Source organism: Sciurus carolinensis, chromosome 17 (genome assembly GCF_902686445.1).
Source record: "Sciurus carolinensis chromosome 17, mSciCar1.2, whole genome shotgun sequence".
In the NCBI taxonomy this organism is placed as follows: domain Eukaryota; kingdom Metazoa; phylum Chordata; class Mammalia; order Rodentia; family Sciuridae; genus Sciurus; species Sciurus carolinensis.
In genome coordinates, this window is record NC_062229.1 from 17,176,667 (window position 1) to 17,184,179 (window position 7,513).

Sequence of the window (7,513 nt, forward strand, 5' to 3'; positions counted from 1 at the left end):
AAGACATAACAATCATAAATATCTATGCCCCAAACATTGGCTCATCCATGTACGTCAAACAAATCCTTCTTAATTCCAGAAATCAAATAGACCACAACACAATAATACTAGGCGGTTTTAATACACCTCTCTCACCATTGGATAGATCTTCCAAACAAAAATTGAATGAGGAAAACATAGATCTCAATAACACAATCAACAATTTAGACTTAACCGACATATATAGAATATACCATCCAACAAAGAATGAATACACTTTCTTCTCAGCAGCACATGAATCCTTCTCTAAAATAGACCATGTTTTATGCCACAAAGCTACTCTTAGCAAACACAAGAAGATAGAGATACTACCTTCTACTCTATGAGATCATAATGGATTGAAATTAGAAATAAATGACAGAACAAAAAACAGAAAGTTCTCCAACACCTGGAGATTAAGTAATACACTATTTTATGATGAATGGATAACAGAAGACATCAGGAGGGAAATAAAAAAATTCTTAGAAGTAAAAGAGAACAAAGACACATCATATCAAAATCTCTGGAACACTATGAAAGCAGTACTTAGAGGAAGATTTATTTCATGGGGCACATTCAACTGATTTCTATTTTGTCTCTGGGTCTGGTCATTCTACAGCATCCCTAATGCCATTACTTAGTATGAGTATGACTTTCTCTCTAACTCTATGCTTGTTTTCCAGAACTCATACATTGTGCACTGTTAATGAGAAATGACCTCTTACCATTGAGGAGCAAAACAGAGTGCTGGCCACATTCCTGGCACTATCCAGGTCTCAATAACAGAAGCTCCTACATCCTGTCACTGGAGAAAGAAAATATACATGGAGCAAATCACAGGTCTACTACATTTTTGTGCTAAGGTTATATCACATGTATTGACATATGTGATAGGTAATGGGCATCTTCATTTTTATGGAAGTCTCTTCTATGAAGTCTGTCTTATGTATTGATACTATTATGAACTCCATCCTCTACAGAAACTGGGCTGACCAATGCTATTAACTTAAGAGAAAAGACTCTCATTTGAATTCTGGTATAATATTTCCAGTTCCTAAGATCTGAGCCTGATATTTTCAGCTTGAGATATTTTCCACTGGAAATATATGATGAAGTCTCAATGCTGGTACTAAGCATCTACATCATCCACGACAGCTCCCAACACAAATAATTTCCCTGCTTCCAAATGTCAAAAGTGAAGAGTTCATCAAAACCAGTTCTACACAAACTTCAATATGCAGAAGATTCATCACGGATGCAAGTTGTGATGCAAATGCTGAGACCATAGGTCTACTGTGGTTGCAGGACCTCTGCATTCTTCCTTGACAAAGGTGGTCCTGTTACCTGAGGTCCTGATCTGTGGACCTCTCTCTGAGGAGCAAGACTGTGAAGTTCTGTGAAAGTCTGGTATAGGTAGTTTTAGGTCTTCTCCTGCCAAAATTCTCTTTATATTATTATTTTTGTGTATTTTTTGAAAGGAAGTGTGGTCACTCACTCTAAAGATTGTAATTATTTCTGTGTATTATTGTTGCTGAGTTATTGTTATTATCATTTCATCATACTGCAGATTGACCTCAGATGTGGCCCACCCCTGAGCTAAATGCCCTATTTATTTATTTGTTTGCTTGGGTCTCCCTAACTTGCAAGGCTGGCTTCACAATGACCATCCTCCAGCTTCAGCCTCCAAGCTCTTGGTTTGAAGGTGTGCTCCACTGTGTCCAGTCAATAATTGCATACAAGGGCTCTCGAAACACTACAAGTATCACTGCTAAAAAGAACTTGTAGTAGGTAGAATAATGATCTATCAAGGATATCTCAATTAGCTCAATCCTAATCCACAGAACTTTTGAATATCTTGGCCTAAATTTTTAATATGTGACCCCAGTAACCTACAACAACCAACACCATTATACTAAAGTCCAAGTTATCAAGAGGAGCAGTTAAAGTATAGACATACGCAGAAATGATACAGCAAAGGAGAAGCACATCAGTGACACATTTCCCTCTACTACAAACTACAAAATCCACTTCAGGGCCCAGTGCCCTGCTTCTGCATACACATAGCCAAACTCAGGAATATGTTTTTCAGTAAAAACAAAGAAACATTCATTGATATGATGTATTTCAAGAGGGAAGAAATGATTCCTGAGACATCCTTTCTGACCCATGACATGAAAGGGAATTATCAAAGGTTTTTCGGTTCAACATTATAAAGATTTTATAAATTCAAAGTAAAAAACTACTGAGCATCATAGAAAGCATGAGACAGAATGAAGTGGGTTGTTAATGGTAGAGAGAGGTTGAGATCAGAGGAGTGAATCTGCAGGAAATCAATAGGAGGAAGAAGCTTCACATGCCCAATCTCCTTAGAATCCCTACTCTGGCTCTGAGGCTTGCTGCCTGCAGTCAGGGGCATGGGCTTCTGAACCTGCTACAGTTGCCCACCAAAGAGCCTTCTCAGGGCCCTCTTTACATCCTTATTCCTCAGACTGTAGATGAAGGGGTTCAGCATGGGGGTTACCACAGTGTACATCACCGAGGCTGTGGCACTGGAGTGTGAGTTGTGGGTTGCAGAAGAACTAATGTACACACCAAGTCCTGTGCCATAAAATAAGGAGACAATGGACAGGTGAGAAGCACAGGTGGAGAAGGCTTTGTACCTGCCCTGAGCTGATGAGATTGCACGGATGGAGGACACTATCTTGCAGTAGGAGTAAAGGATGCCGACAAGGGGACCACCTCCCAGCAACACAGATGCAAAATACATCACCATGTCATTAAGGAGGGTGTCAGAAAAGGCAAGTTGGACCACCTGGTTACGTTCACAGAAAAAGTGTGGGATTTCCAAGTTTCAGCAGAAGAACAGTTGCAACATCATTAAGCTTTGTAGCAGGGCATGCAGGACACTCATGATGCAGCACACAAGAACCAGCAAACCACAGATCCAGGGATTCATGATGACCATGTAATGCAGGGGGTGGCAGATGGCTAGAAACCTGTCATAGGCCATCACAGCCAGGAGGAAATTGTCCAACTCTACAAAAATAAAGAAAAAGCACATCTGCATGATGCAGCTTGTGTAGGTAATGGTCTTCCTCTGTGTCTGGATGTTCACCAACATCTTTGGGATGGTGGTGGAGGTGAAGCAGATGTCCACAAAGGACAGGTTGGACAGGAAGATGTACATGGGTGTGTGCAGGTGGGAGTCTGAGATGGTGGCCAGGATGATGAGCAGGTTCCCCAGCACAGTGACCAGGTACATGGAGAGGAAAAGCCCAAAGATGAGGGGCTGCAGTTCGGGGTCTTCCGAGAATCCCTGCAGAAGAAACTCTGAAACTCTTGTGCTGTTTCCTGGTTCCATGTGGTGGATGTGACTACCAAAATAAAAAGAAAAATATCATGACTCCTCTTTACATATATGGTCACCACTGCTTTAGTTGAAATGGGAAAATTCAGTTGGACCTGATGGCACGTTACTGTACCCCATTGACTGTGGATGCTGAGGTAGTGCATTGCAAATTCAAGGCCAGCCTCAGTCATTTAGCAAGGCCTTAAGTCACTTCCTGTGACTCTGTGTCTAAATAAAAACGCCTGCAGTGTGGATCAGAGGAAATGCAACCCTGGATTCAATTCCCAGTACCAACACAACAGAAATGAGACAATTTATACTTTCCATCATAAACCAGTTTCCGTATGTGGACTCTTGAGAAGAGTGTAGCATTTTGCTTCATGTCGAATTACACTGAGTAATTATATTATAAAATATGGTTCTTGTGCTTTTTTTAAATGAAAGTCATTACACTCTATTCCAAGAGTAAAAATAACATTAGGATGCCTTGCCAAACAAAAACAAAAAAATAATAAAAGAAAGAAAGTGACCTCTGTTTTGTTCTGTTTTGTTTTTTCTGGTTCTGGTCATCCTAGGGCATCACTAATGCCATTACTGAGTAGGAATTTCTGTCTAACTGCAGACTTTATTCTGCAGTTCACACATTGTGCACTTTCTTAAATATGTTTTATTTGCTCTAATTAATTATACATGACAGTAGAATGTATTTTGACACATCATATATAAGTGGAGGATAACTTCTCATTTTGCTGGTTGTACCTGAAGCCATTGCACACTTTTAATGAGAAATTCTTTCTTACCACTGAGGAACACATGCAGCGTGCTGGCCAAATTGCAGGCACTGCCGAGTGCTTGTCCACAAAATCTCCTACGTCCCAATGGTGGACAAGGAACATGTGCATGGGTCAAATCACAGGCCCATTACGTTTTTGTGCTAAGGGTATATCACATGTATTGACATATGTGGGAACTCACTGAATTACGCACATCAAATACATGTGGTCCTTTGAACATTCATTACCACTCAATAAACCTGTTTTAAAAAGAATAATCATGTCACATGGTTGATGATGAATCAGATATGAGAAAAACAAAATCAGGTTGAGTGAAGACAGTAGATAAGAGGTTGTATTTAATGTGTGTGTTTGTGCACATGCTGAGTGTGGAACTCAGGGCTGATTGTGGACACTCTACACTGACCAACACCCGGAGACTTGGAGATACTATTTTTGTGGTATTTCCAAACAAAAAGGAACACCAAAAGAACCTGAAAGAACCAAAAAGTGGTATACAGCATGTTAAAATATCAACAGGACAATAATAAAAATATATATATCAACATTCAAAAATAATTAAATTCACAAAGTCTTTGTGTACACACATATACAGGTAATGTTCCTATGACATTGTGGCAGGTGATAAATGCTCAGTTATCTCTTAGAAATGAATCAGGAATGAAGACTACGAGTGTAGGTGGACATTTCACATAACACACAGTAAGATATTCAACTGATAGGAAAAATTAGATGGTAGAATACATCCTTATAAAAGTACCATCTCTCTGGGAGAAGATGAAGTTGATCTAGCTCACACATTTACTAATAATCAAACAGTTTAAAGACCTCAGTGGAAAAATGCAAAACACATTTGAGAAGAATATCTAGACATTGTATATGAAATCTACAGTGAACTACTACGTTGTAAGACAAGAAACTCAGAATAAGAAGATAAGCACAGATCACTAAATACAATTTGAAATTGTTCAATAGTCAGAAAATCACCCCAATAGTCAGTAGAGGAACACTAATTGTGACATCACTTGAAATGCTGATAATTTTGGAAAAATAGGAGGATATCAATAACAGGGAGATCAAAACAGTGGTGATAAGAACAAAGATTAGCTCCAAGCTGTTAAGAAAACAGCAAGATATCATCATATTCTTCTGCTTTGGAAAACACCCTAAGGAGCCCTTGAATTGATGGCATTGGAATTCTCAAACAGAAAAGAGGAACTCTCTGAGGTGGTGGAAGACAAGGGACTTGGTGCCATGTCTTGGTGACAGGCTTGGGACAGGGATGAATGGGAAAGCTGAAGATGTTCTTTCACCCAGCTTCTCGATCTTCTCACCTACAACATTCTGGTCAGCTTACACTTTGGGATTGGGCTGTCCTGTGCCTTGTAGTACATTAAGCAGCATCCCTGAGCTCTCTTGATGTGAAAAGTCTCTGCACACTACTCAAAGTCCCCTGGGAGACACAGATATCACTCATGATTTAGAACCACTTTGAAACTAACAATACCAGAATATTTTGGCAGCCTTGATATAATAGTAAAGCGATGTTTACAAAAGTAAGAAAGACCACCAAAAGTATGGGTGGCACAGCCTCACTGTGAAATACCCTGCATCCTTTGAAATATCTAAAGTGCATTCTGTTAGTTGATTGAAAGGAACTCTGCAGTCATCTTTGAGAGAGAAGGAAAGAAGGGACAAGCTAGAAGAGACCACAGCACTAAACACAGGGCATGTGCAATGTGCACAGGAGCCTATTCCTGCATTTGTATGAAGAACACATGAGCTTGTCAGAATGCAGAATAGGAAGAAAAGTTCAAACATAAACTAAGAACTTACAGGTAAACAGAGTGGCAGAGTTAGTAAGTTTACTGTGTATTCATCATTTTCATCTAAAGCAATCAGTGTATGCATTTTGTTTCCATTTTTTGCAATATGTCACACTGATTAAAATTTATTTCAGTCTTTTGAGAAAGGTATCTGCTGCACTTTGTTTTGTGGTTTTGGTTTGTTTTTTTCATTTTGTGTTGCTTTGCTGTGTTTTGGGTTCTTCTTGCAAGGCCACAAGTGAACCTGGGAACTTTTGCATGATAAGCAAGTGTTCTATGACTGAACCTCAGCCTCACTCTGAATTTTTTTAACTGAGACATAATAGCTGTGTACACTAGCAGGGCCTAGTGTGATCATTGAACACGTGTGTGAAATATAACATGCTCCAATCAGGGTCATTAGCACTTGTCTCTCCTTAAACATTCATCAATTCTCTGTGTTAGAAATTTCTAACTTTTCTTATTCTTTATGGAAATCATATAATCAAAAACTAGTATGTAGGCAGGCTCTGGGACTGTGGTGGGAGGACACCAGCATGACCTTGGTCCTTGTGACTGGCAGCTCCTGTGCAGTCACAGTCTGGAGAGGATACAAGATGACCAATGAAGAACCGCTTCCCAAAATGGTTGGACTGAGTGAAGCAACATAGGAACAAGAGAGGCAAGAGTGTCCTTCTCAAAGTCAGTGCCCCAAGCAAGTCAGCAGCCCAGGGTTGCCCACCAAGATCAACAATGGGAGACCCAGGGAGTGATTTGTTTTCCTAAAAAGGAAAGTGGGAAAACTGGGCCAGACTAAAGACAAACTGGAACAAACCCAAAGTGGACTGAGTGCCTGGAAGATTAGGCCTGATAGGTAAACAAATCATACTCCCCAGACAAGACTTCCTGACAGTCCCATTAAGTGAAAGCTGGGTTGGGACACCCAAGTGCTCATTTCCACACTGATACTCAGACTTTTTGAGCCAAGAAAGAAAGAAAAAGCCACATTCTTACACTGTGCAGCTTGTAATGAATTGTGTAAAACTTACCAGGTGAAATTTGTGTTTCAGCTTTTTTCTCTTCCCTTTGTCCTTGCTTCTGAGACCTGATGCCGTCAGATTATTCTGAAGAAGAGGCCATCTCCAAAAACTTCCCCTTCTAGGAAATGCAGACACTTGAGCAATGTTTCTGTTTGCAGAAAATAGCGTGAGAAACAGAAGTGTATGTGGCACCCTCTGTCTAGAGACAGGTTGGAGAGCTGCAAACAGAGATATCAGTCAAGACTTGAACATGTAAAATTCCAGTAAAATGAAGAAATGGAAAATGCTTCACACTTAACCTTGAGTATAATGACCTAAAGACACTGTGTATCAGTTTTGCCAATAAGACTGTGGACTTCATGATTGTTGTTGAATCTCTGGGTCAAAGATGTGATTTTGTATTTAATTGTTTTTGTTTGTTTCTTTGTTTCGGTTGTTTTTTGTTTTTTGATTTTTGTTTTTTTTTTTTTTTTCTGAGAAAGAACCTTTAATAGTCATGAGAAAGTC

General features: G+C 39.7%; 1 pseudogene; it reads right to left on the reverse strand.

The window, feature by feature from the left end:
- Nucleotides 1–2,449: 2,449 nt before the first annotated feature.
- Nucleotides 2,450–7,155, reverse strand: LOC124969246 (olfactory receptor 7A10-like; annotated as a pseudogene).
- Between the last annotated feature and the right edge of the window lie 358 nt (nucleotides 7,156–7,513).